The 12461-nt window shown below is 41.9% G+C and overlaps 1 long non-coding RNA gene across 1 annotated transcript in view; it reads left to right on the forward strand.

The window, feature by feature from the left end:
• Nucleotides 1-281: 281 nt before the first annotated feature.
• The window catches only part of LOC134071586 (uncharacterized), a 31399-nt gene continuing 19219 nt past the window's right edge, over nucleotides 282-12461 (forward strand). The window contains exon 1 of the long non-coding RNA XR_009937088.1: nucleotides 282-410. This is a non-coding gene — a long non-coding RNA (uncharacterized LOC134071586). The remainder of the gene's footprint in view (nucleotides 411-12461) is intronic.

A 12461-nucleotide genomic window follows, 5' to 3' on the forward strand; every position in this document is an offset into this window, starting at 1 on the left:
AAACCCCTCTGTGGAAGCCTTATGTACAAGACTGTAACGTTTGGTGAATGTAGGTGCTAACGTAGTCTTACGTTTGGGAACCTCTGAGCTACTTTGCATACAACCTTCACCACACATTATTCAATATTATCAGTTCACCTAAAATTACTAATTAGGCTATAATTGTATAGTGTGACTTACAGTAGGTAGTATGACTAGTATTTAGCATGACATACTGTATGAACCTTATTTATGAACTGAACACCCAGTTTTGCTTATTCACAAAACAATTTCTGATAGGCCGATCTTGACCTCTTAATTCGGTCCTCCATGTTGCCCCAGACAGCTCCTAGCTGGCAAATACCAACCAAATGCTGCGTGAGGCGAATGCTGGGTTCGGCTTGCCCTAAAAGCAATTGCTCTTCACTAAGGTAAGCAAAAGGGAAACAAACTCACAGTACCTTGATGCAATTTGGTCTCTCGGTAGGTGGTTAGGGCTACCATGTCTGCAGTCTGTGTAGAACTCCTCACGAACATGCAGTCTGGAACCTCCATAGTTCGCATAACCTCATTCACCTGCGGAGCGGCAGTACTCCTTTCTTCAAGCTTCAATGCGCCTAGCATGAATAGCTAACTTTAAATGTTGTGTCGAGTTCACTCATATCATAAACTCTTCACATCGAAAACTCTGCTCAGTCTTAACTATTCAGTTCAACTGTAGATTCGGTCCGAACACAAAGAAGACCGTACACATTACATGCGAATACAATATTTGTCACGTTCGGTTTTTTAACTTTCAGCTGCAGAGTAGAGAAGCCAAGCTAGCTTAAACACTTAATTCTCATGGCTTCTTCTGTCTTGTTTTGCACGGTTTGACCTTTCAACTCTTGCAACCGATTAGCCTAGCGAAGCCTACACTACAGAAATAAATAAATTAAATGTATTACATTGGAATATATATATATATTTATATATATAAGTAAACTAGTTATCTTTGACCCCTATGCTAAATTCCCATAGGAGCAGGAGAAAAATTTGTATATGTTTTTATTTTCAAAGGCCAGCTAGCTATTTCATGGATCCAGGATATTATGCATCCTGATAAAGTTCCCTTGGCCTTTGGAATCAAAATAGCCCCACATCATCACATACCCTTCACCATAGCAAGAGATTGGCATGGTCTTTTACTTTACTTATATATATGGACAAAGACGTCTGCTAATAACTAGAACCATGATGACCATAGCCATACTTATTTATTCCCATCCTAATGTTTAATTGAACTGTATCCAATCTAAATTCCTATTTTTTTATTTTATTTAATTTTTTTACCTTCGGTTGCCATAGAAAGAGTTCATTCAGTTTCTTCTTCTTAGTGTGTTCAAGCTGCAATCGTCTCTTTCTTACTGTATGCAAGCAAATGAATGATCACACATTGTGCAACTAATTATAGGCATGTCTTTTCATATTATGAGATTTGACCGATTATAAGCCTGATCAGTTTCAGGTATACTGTACAGTAAGCAAGCGTATAGGCCTATTGCATATTCTTGGCAGTGGGAGTTCTGTTGTGGCTCTGGTTCTTGAAGTTCAGGTCATGAACACATACCACAGACCCAGAGCCTTCTCAACCAAATGAAAAAGGCATATCAGAGTGCCAAGGGTACATACTATAGCATCGGTGTGTTTTGGACTTGTTGGACTTCCAGAGTTTGTGTAATGTCATTTTTAATTTTATTTTTTTTATTTTTTTATTTACCTTGTTCTGTATGCGTTAGCATTTGTAGTGTTTCTTTTTTTAATTATATTTGTTGGGCTTTTTATGCCTTTAATTAAGTAGATAGGATAGTGGAGAATAGCAGGAAGTGAATGGGAGAGAGAGTTGGGGTGGGATCCAGAAAGGCCCGCGGGGCGGGAATCGAACCAATGTCGCCGGTGAACGGTGCAGGAGGTGCCCCAACCTTTCGCTCCACGGCTGGGGTAATGTTCTTTAGTGTTTATCCCCGTGTGATGAATGTGACTGCCCTGTTTGTGTATTGTGTGTGTGGTAACTAATACCCTTGTAATGGTGTCGCTACAATACTGTTTCATATAGTTCTCTGATACATGGCTGTATCTCCTCAAACAATCCCCCTGTCATGATTTCCACCTCCACAAAGGTCTGTTTTAGATATACAGCCCCACCCCCATCCCTCCCTCCCGTAGGCCATATGAGTTCTCTGTCTTCTTCTTCCTCTTGTTCTTCGTCCTCAGTGAGTCACTGCAATACCCTATAACCGCTAACCCTCTGAATCTGCCAGACACTTTCAACATCATCTTTTATGTTTTCCTCTCTTCCGTGATGTCTTCACTATCGCCAGACATAAGTCTGTGCATCATAAATGACACACACGGTCTTACGATGCAGTATTGCACGAATCAAGTAAATGTCACGTTAACCATCAAAGAGGTATCCAGCAGATGTACTGTAGGCCTACTGTGCAAATATTGCTTAGTCATGACTTTGCTAACTTCCTACAATTTATAGCTTTAACCATAGAGCCTTCCACTGTTTTTTAAAGCTCAGTATACTGAATTTTGATGAGAGCCTCATTAATTTAAGCCACATTTGATTATGGCTGGTGCCAAGTTTGGGTCGTCAAAGGCAGCGGGGTAGGATGGCGTATGTGTCCGAATTAATCCCATGCAAAGGGGTATGGTGCAACCATTTGTGTCTAATGAGTGAGAGTTATCAAAGATAAGCTCCCCCCACCCCTCCTGGACCAAGTTGAAGTTTATTACAGCTAATAGCATGTCTGGGGGTGATTAAAACCTGCTTAGTGTAATTATTGATACTTTGGACAGGGAGTCGCTTGAAGGTCAGGATAAGAAAAAAAAATCAGATGATAGAAAGATAGAGAGATAGAGGTAGCTCACTGGAATATCCGCCAACTGCATGTTAATTATGTGGCCTCAGTGTGTCATCACAGACGAAATGCCATGGGGTCTCAGTGCAGTCGCTGCCTTGCTTTTCAATGGCGTAGATGAATTGTATGGCGTGTCTTGGCAACATTGGACTGGACTAAGGGGGTGTGGGGGGGGGGGGCGGGGATAGGAGTTCGTATTACTATTAGCCATCCTCTGTGCACCGCCGTGTCAGATGTGACTTGCTCGACTTATGATCAAGTCTGAATAGGAGATGACTCAAGAGCAGCATTCATTAAGCTTGATCTGACAGACACGAGGGAGAAAGAGGTAGGGGGGAGACGGGGAGGAGGAAGAGGAGGAGCGAAAGGTTAGCTGAAGTCTCCAGCAAGCCTGTGGGATGTGTACATCCTGGAAGGTCGCCTCTTCATATGCATAATACCACACATTGTCTGACACCCATGGGTTGCATGTTAAGTCACTGAATGTAAATGAATCTGTCTTAGGATTTTTTTTTTCCCCCTCGGTTCTCTCCCCTCCTCTGGGATGCTTCATGTTGCACTCTTGTCTTTAGCAATTCCGTCCTCCCTTCAGATGATGGGACAGCTATCGCTGTGCATCATGCCGTGTTCCACATAGAGACTGACACACAGACACTGTCTTTAAATATGCAGTGCGGTACAGTCAGCATACTTTTTTTTTCTGTCCAGTTTTGTATGTTTTAAAGAAGGAATCCCTAAGTATGTCACTGCTTATGGCACTTTTTTTATGTCTTGCTATAAAAAAAGGAATCAGCGCTCGAATTTCGCCTGCCTTTGTTTGCAAAAACAGAGCGATTCCATGTGCAGATAAGAGGAGACACTTGAGTCAAACTTCCCATAATACTCAAAAGTGGCATCTGTAACACACCAGCACAAGGAATATGAGCCAGCTATACTGGAAACAATCGTCTTGCATTTGTGTGCTTTGTTTTGTTTTGGATATACTTTGTCTTTTTTGTTGTGATACCACGTCTGGCACCTCATGTAATGACCTTTAATTTGGTCTGCAGACGACACAATGACAAAGGGCCTCAGCAGTTGGTGTGCCAGACAGGCGTGTAACGGTGAAAATGAATTGCGTCGCTGGAGTGAGCTGGGGTGTGACAAAGATCATTCAGCCTCGCACCCGTGGAATATGACTCGTTATTTCTAAATGAAATATTAGTCCGACGGCTTCTTGAATAGCTTTGCGAGATTGAGGAAGCATCAACAAAACAAAGTGCCATGTCAACATCTGTTGTGATAGCCGCATGGATTTATTGTTAGGATATTAATGTTTTTTTTTGACTGTCAGTCACAACAACAAAAAAACTTCCAATGTTGTTGCAATGTTGTTTGAAGTCATTTTGCAACCTGTTAGCACAGTTCAACTATGTAAGTTGCATAAGTTGCAAAAACTGCCTCCGTTTTCTGTTTCTCACCTGTTGGCAAAATAATTTCTCATTCAAAACGCTAGAGGCTTAAACATGGCTGTGATCAGATGTAATGCATTCCCCCATCACCTCTTTATGGCAGGTGGGAGGGGAGGGGGATTGTTAATGTACATTGAGCATCACACAGAGTGGAAGAGCTATACCTGTGCATCTAAACAGAGGCTTTAGGCATCAGTCACGGTGACAGATGCCTATGGCTCAGGGGAGCTGTATGGGGTGTATCAGCCAGGCTTTCTGATGAATGCCATATGGCTTGATCCTACGTGACAGGAAGTAAACGGCGGAGCCATGCGTCTCATGGGTAGACCTGCTTCCGTCTCTCTCTCTCTCTCTCTCTCTCTCTCTCTCTCTCTCTCTCCACCCCACCCCACCTCAATCTCCACCTCACTCCCGCATGTGTCAGGCTTTTGTGTTTGCGTTGGCTTGAGCTGGCTCTGTGTCTGCACATGCTCACTCATGGCTGTATGTCTGTTATGGCGGTCATGTGACAAAAGAAGATGTGCCAACTAGCTATCGCCAAGCTACAGTAGGTCTGCTTTTTTTTTTTTCTTAAGGTGCTTGTGTGTGTGTCTCTGTGTGTGTGTGTGTGTGTGTGTGTGTGTGTGTGTGTGTGTGTGTGTGTGTGAGAGAGATAGAGAGAACTTTCAGCAATTAAGTCTAAAAGTATAACCTACAGTGCAAAGAGTAATAATTTTAAATAATAATAATTGTCATCGTCATCATCATCATCAGCAGCAGCATTCTAATTACTATAATCATGAACAATGATATAACTGTTTTGAAAACATTTTGCCGATAATGACCATGTAGAGACTTGAGATGCAGACTTCCACTGACAAAGACAGCAGTCCTACTGACTCACAACTTTGATTTACTTGCTCCAAAAGTGTTGCTAGAGCATTGCTTGTAAGGAAATGAATGAGCTGATGTGACACAGCACTTCTCTGTCACGAAGATTGATTGGGAGGGGGTGGACTGTGTTTTCCTGTTATCTAAGCTGTGGCTTGAGTATTGCGATGATAAATGCTGTTTTAGGTACTCTTTGTATTATTATGACAAACAGATTGGCAATGCCATGCTGACTGCAAAACAAAACAAAAAAAGGCTATCTGATGCATGTGAAAATAAAATGTTTTGACAGTACTCGTCCTCCAGACTGGAAATTGAACAACTGTCTGAAATTATAGCGCATTTGCCTTTGTCAGTCATGGGAGGGAATTCATTCAGATGCATATTTCTTGCAGGGCCAAGTGGCTGTTTATATTTTGTTCTTTATATTTAATCAGGTTTAACAAATCAAACAAAAACTTAATTGGACACGGTAGAGGCAAATCAGGCTGTATTATTGCCACATTTTTGCCTTTATCCAAGATCATTACAGATTGTCCTCTTACATTGTTGAATAACTGATTAGTATTTCAGATAAGTATTTAGCCGTCGCCCAACAACCACGCGTGTCCGGACTAGTTTTCAGATGCAGTTGCTCTTCTTCTCTTTTCTGTCTTCCCTTTACAGACTCCGAAGGGGGGGTCAAACGTTTGGCCCGTAGAGGCCCACTTGAACGGCACCAGCCTAATGTCTTAGCACGCTGCCCGCTCAAGCGGCTGCACTTCAACTTGATTTTTTTTTTCCATGCGTAGCCAGCCGATGATACGAAGCAAATTTTCCGCCTCGAGAGAGAAACGGGAAGAATGAAAGCAAATACACCAAATGATGATAGGAGTCTGCCGGTAAAGTCGTCTCGAACCGGGGTGGAGGGATGTGCACTTATCAGCGGTGGACATGATTCGCCCTGCCGCAACTGTTGTGGCTTATTTTTCATTTGGGTCTTGGGAGAGGAATGTTTTTTTCTCGGCCGATGAAACCTCTGGAGCCGTCAACGTCAGGAGTAGTATTAATTTAATTTTTCTCACGGCGTCTGCAACACTTTCAACTGGAGGAATGCTTTAATTTCACTGAGGGGGGTTCTCTTTGCAAAACATCACTCGCCGGACCATGCCTCTCAGAGAGAGAAAGAGAGAGGGTGTGTGTGAGAGAGAATGAGAGAGAGAGAGAGAATGAGAGAGAGAGAGAGAGAGAAAACTCCAAATATCCTACAGTGGTTTAGGCCATTCGTATGCGTGTGTGTGTGTGTGCGTGCGTCTGAGTGTGAGTATTCTCTGTATTCTCTGTGTGTGTGGATGAGTTGATGTGTGTGTTGTTTTGCATGGTTGTATCATTTGAGTGTTTTTCTGTGTGCAAATGTATTTTATGATTGTGCAAATGATATACAGTGTATTTCATATGTTTATGACTTTTCTTTATTTGTATGTTTGTGTGTGTGTGTGTGTGTGTGTGTGTGTGTGTGTGTGTGTGTGTGTGTGTGTGTGTGTGTGTGTGTGTGTGTGTGTGTGTGTGTGTGTGTGTGTGTGTGTGTGTGTGTGTGTGTGTGTGTGTGTGTGTGTGTGTGTGTGTGCGTTTGGGTGTCTGTGCGTTTGTGAGTATGAGTGTTGCTCACTCTATCTTTCTAAGTGTTTCTGAATGTGCATGTAGGGTTTTGATGTGCAGTGTGTGTGTGTGTGTGTGTGTGTGTGTGTGTGTGTGTGTGTGTGTGTGTGTGTATGTGTGCTTCCTTTGTGCATGATTGGGGCAGTGGGTTGGCGGGCTCCTGTCAGGATGATTTCTCTCACGTTTGATGGGGTCCTCTCTCTTTATACACTTATTCTCTCTCTCTCTCTCTCTCTCTCTCTCTCTCTCTCTCTCTCTCTCTCTGTCTCTCTCTCTCTCTCTACCTCCTATTCCGACCCCCCCCCCCCTTCCTCAGCTAGGCTACCCCATTTTGTGTTTTTCTTTTGAATCAATTCATTGCAGCGCTTATACTGTATGCCTGTCATCTTTAGAGCATATTCAGATTCAAATTCAGACCCTGGCAATTTTCTCTCTGCTCGGACAAACATCAGCACTGGAATAGAGTTCCTCAGTTTTGAACCAGAAGCCTCACATTCAAGTCATGGATTGGGTTTCTGTAGATGATATACTCTGCTTTCCTGTTGCATTCATCATCATTATTTGTATTCTGTGTTCTGAGAGAGTCATCAGCCCTAGCAGTTGGGTTTCCTAGACATGTAAGGCCAGAAGCCATATGAGAGTCAACCTGTTGTTGGATCTGTGGCCTACGTAAGAATTCACTTGCAATATGTTCTGTAGGTGCATACTCTAGTACACTGCACTATAGGTGCAGATACTGTACTGTATATTGTACAGTGTATGTACACTAACACTATATGATACTTTTTAAATAATTATTATTATTGTTATTATTGTTAGTAGTAGTAGTAGTAGTTAGTAGTAGTAGAGCTGAGAATGATACATTGTTTGATGTATTGATGTTGTAGAGATGAATTTCAAAATGCACTTGGTGACTTGGCCAAACGGATACTCCTTTCTACCAGTCATCCACCCATCCAAACCACTTAAACACTCTGAAGCATATCCGTAAAGCCTTATAAGTATGCCCACCATGTCTGATCCAATATGAAATATCTCCCTATCCCTAGGCTATTAGGGGAAACTGTTTGAATTCCATTTCAAGTTGAAAGACTCCTTTGAGCATCAAAATAGTCATTTACTGTGACCTGGCTTAGTTATCATTTAAAATATGTAAAATGCTGTCAGAGAAAGCATAATGACTCGCACCCTCCCGACGAGTTTTCTAAAATTACTTGGTGCAAATAATGGACTCACGTTTCACAGAAGCAGAGTTTACAATATGAAAGGGGAAGCCGAGCATAATTTCGCCACACAAAAGGAAAGAGAGGGGGCTCCGTTTGCCCTTGTTGCACTTATCAAAGAATGACTGTTTCAGCTAACGACAAGTGCCATCTTTCATGACTGAAATAAGGAGAGGATTTCCATGAATATTAATTGGAATGGAAACAACCTGCACTAATCAACATAAACAACAAACGGCTTCAGCCAGATACTCTAGGCAAATGAGATGCTTCCGAATCCACTCTGAGCCATTTTTTATTAAGGAGTGACTGGATGTAGTCAGCAAAGAAAATGGCCCCAGCTTTTAGGGGGAAAAAAGAGGCAGAATAAATGAATGCATCTTTAGCATTTAGCACTATGGTGAGTAGATCTTTTAGCATTTTTAGTGAGTAGATATTTGTCAGCATATTTAGCACTTTAGCATCTTTATCAGTGTTTCCCTTAGTCAAGTGTCATGTCAGGACAGATGTCTTGTCCTGTCTCTGGACATGACGGCAGTTGATGGTGAGTGACACAGAATGTCCAGCGTCATGCAGCGAAGGTCATGTTTCATGGAGCAACACTTTGATCAATGTTGCCAGGCAGTGAAATTGCAGTTCCTATTTTCTGATTGGATGGTCATTTCAGGTTGCACACTGATCATCCAGTATCATTTGAAAAGTGCCAGAAAGATATGTTTTTTGTCATAATAGCCAACAACAGTCACAAGTGAGTCCTTCTGATAGAGACTCTCATTGTTGAAGGCTATTAATAGAGAAATAATAATGATAATTTAATTGTCGTTAGATAGACTGTTAAGTCTATCCACAAGGGAAATATGGTAACGTAGTACTGTAATAGTGTGCAGCTGATGACAATGACATCCGTTCAGGAATGGATTGGCATTGGCAAGAGTGAGTGTTGTCAGCAAAAATCACAATCTACGCTGTGTTTCTAAAAGCATTCAAATTATGCTTTTTCGTTTGGCTAATGTGCATAATTACACACTTAAGCTTCCTGTTCATTTACAATTCTCCTTCTAGAGTGCTCAACAATTAAAATTTGACTTGCTAATAACTAGCGCAGAGATGTACTCTCTGGTTGTGCCTTGATGGAGAACAAATTTGCTATGCTTTGTGTGTGTGTGTCTGTGTGTATATTGATTATTGTCATGTTTGTTGATTGCATGACACTCCACAAAAGCCATTTTATTCATCAGGACACTGAGGGTTTTTTTATAGATCACAAGACCGTATACAATCATACAACTGACATCTTTCAAACTCTATCTTTATTTTTGACTTGTTTTGAAATTCAAAATGGTGGAGCACATGTAAATTTCCCAAGCTTCTTCCTCACCTCACACGGCCCCTTTTGCATTGAGTGTGTGTGTGTGTGTGTGTGTGTGTGTGTGTGTGTGTGTGTGTGTGTGTGTGTGTGTGTGTGTGTGTGTGTGTGTGTGTGTGTGTGTGTGTGTGTGTGTGTGTGTGTGTGTGTGTGTGTGTGTGTGTGTGTGTGTGTGTGTGTGTGTGTGTGTGTGTGTGTGTGTGTGTGCATTTTTAGTACAGAGAGGTCTTGATTGGAATGGTGAAGTATTCATCCTCAGAGCCGGGATGGGTGGGGACACTATGTCCAGCGTGATTGATTGCTCGACCGCAGACATCAGACAAGGCTCAGATTTATGCCGCTTGACCACCTGTTTCCTGCATAACAGAAAAAAAAGGAACCCTCCATTTCGTTGCATACATACCTAGATCAACAGTCCAAGTATTTCAAAAAGCCTGCTATTTGTTTTCCTTGTCGCTGAGTGTTTTATTCATATTCATTTTTCAACCAGTTGCAGCATAAAGAACATACTAATTTCATTCACATGACTGCTCCATGACTGAAATGTATGGCATTTGTCTTGTCATATGCCTATGATATGCAGTGCAAGTTACCTGTGAAAATAGCAAGTTGTGGGGTAAAATAGCAGGTGTATGATGCAGGGGTCAAATGCAGTATTCATGGGTTTCATCAGGTCCCTTTCCATAGGTGCACCATGAAGTGTGCAGTCTGCATTGATAATCAGGGTGCTTGATTTTATACACCTATGGAAAAGGACCTGATGAGACCCATGAATAGTTACTTATCGTTTTATAGGCAAGGTTTAGTTATTGACTTAGTATAGTGAGGATTTCTTTGTATTTGTCCAAAGAAGTATACAGGCATAGTAGCAACCTGTTGCATTTACCATTTGCAAATATTCTACATTGTCCTTTCAGTAATGGCCTTGCCATGTCTGTCTTTGTAAGCTCACAGTTATCTCTCCTAAGCAATTCAAGACTATAATTACAGTTCCGTTTGAAACACAAACTTGATCAAAATTGTTTTCAATCAACATTTTGGATGTACCAGCAGTCCATTTTAAATGTTTTCAAAAATGCCAAATCTGCCTCTTAAATCAAAGGTTGAGACCTCATGAGACTTTTTCCCTGCCATATTCACCTTAATTAAGTTCAAGTATTATTTTTTTTTTTAGAATACAAAATACAATACAAATAGAGAATACAAAAAGCAGCCATATCAGATAAGCCGGTGCACATGACTACAAATCTCACCTCATCTAAAGACAGCCCATCTACAGACAATGAAACACGTATACTGAAGGACAGCACAATCTTTTCTCTCCCATCCTTTCCCTTCCCCTCTCTCTCTCTCTCTCTCTCTCTCTCTTATCGAATTCTCTTCCTGGTGAGGTATGTGGGCTGCCTGCAGAATCTGCTTTCCGAGCTCCACCACCTGCTCAGAGCTACTAAGAAAGCATGACTCAGCTATTCAAAATATCTTTTGGGCATGGGCACAGGTTCCGCGCCGAGCCTTTAAAAAGTGCCAGGGGGTTGAAGAGGCTGCATAGTGTCTAGAGTGCCGATTCGGACTTCACTCTGTCATAATTTAGCCTGACACACACAGTCAGCCAAGTGCTGATTAATGCTTATTTAATGACACTATATCAAGGTAGAGAGTCTTTGGGCTTTATCGTTGCCTCCGAGGGGGGGCTCGGTCCACATTGACTGGATTCTTTCATTCTGTGAGGACATTACTTGACCCTGGTGGATTTGAGCTGAATTCCTTTCAAATGTAATCTTCTCTCCACAATTTTATCCCAGCTTCTTCGTAGCTGTCAATTATTCATTGCAGTGTGGGTAGTCTTTCAATCAACGCTTACCGACTGACTTGAGGCGCCTGGTCAGAATGGCATAAGCAAGGCACCATTGGAATATCTGTGCGGATTAACTCCAAAACTTTTTTTTTCCCCTCATTTTTTTTTTGGTAAAGTTTATTTACTTATTCGTGTGGGAATAAAAGGGGGAATATGATAATCATGAACACCTTTGAAAGAAAATGGGTATGGGGGAGGGGGGAGCACTGCGCGATAAGGATTCGGGTAAATCTGCCAAAGTTTGCACTGGCTCCACAGGGAGCGGAAGCGTGAAAAACGATAAGAGGACGCAGTCAGATTTGCTGGGGTAGAGTTCCTGTTCCATCCAGGCATCCTCAGACAGGTGCAGTACACCCCCCCCCCACACACACCCCCCACCCCCCTACCACCTCACCCAAATCCACAGTGCCATTCTAAAAAACAGAGGGGGAGGTTTAGCAAATCCACTGAGCCAGTTAGGGAGGCAAAAAAAGAAAAAACACTCTGCTGTCGTCCTCATAAATTAATGCATGCTCTGTGATGTCTAATCACATGTTCCAGCCCTTCCAAAGCTGAACTGTGGTTGTCCAGGAGGGAGGAAGTCAACATGCCACATGCCAGCTTCCAGTTGATTATTAGCATTTATACAACAGTTAGGTGCAAATATTTATTAATTTTGGTTTGGATGATACAGTAGGTAGGCCTATTGCATGAGTGTTGATATCTCTGGACATCCCCCCTAGGTATAATAACTCCACAGCAGGGGCGGATTTAGCTATTTGGGGGCCCTAACACAGCCATGGGGGCCCTCCACATACGTTCTTCATATACTGTACAAACATGTAGGAAAAGTGAAGGAAAAGAGAGGATGGTGTTGTGTGAATGTGAATGGTCCAATCATTTGACAGTTATTGAATGAGAAAATGAAGCAGGGGGGAAGTTTGATTTAGCATGACAAATAGACAAGCAAGTAGGTAAATTATTATGTGCACAAGCATATGCTCTCTCATTGAACTTGGCTCTTGAGTGTTGGGTGTTGCATTGCTTGGCAACAAGAAAAGTCAAGACTAAAATAAGAATTATTTTTTTTGGAATGGAGCAGTAACAAACAACAACAAAAAATCAGATTCCAGAAACACAAATTGTCTTTAAACTTTATTAGTTGGGAGTAGAACTGTAGTATAAAAGCAATAT

This window comes from Sardina pilchardus, chromosome 23 (genome assembly GCF_963854185.1).
Source record: "Sardina pilchardus chromosome 23, fSarPil1.1, whole genome shotgun sequence".
In the NCBI taxonomy this organism is placed as follows: domain Eukaryota; kingdom Metazoa; phylum Chordata; class Actinopteri; order Clupeiformes; family Clupeidae; genus Sardina; species Sardina pilchardus.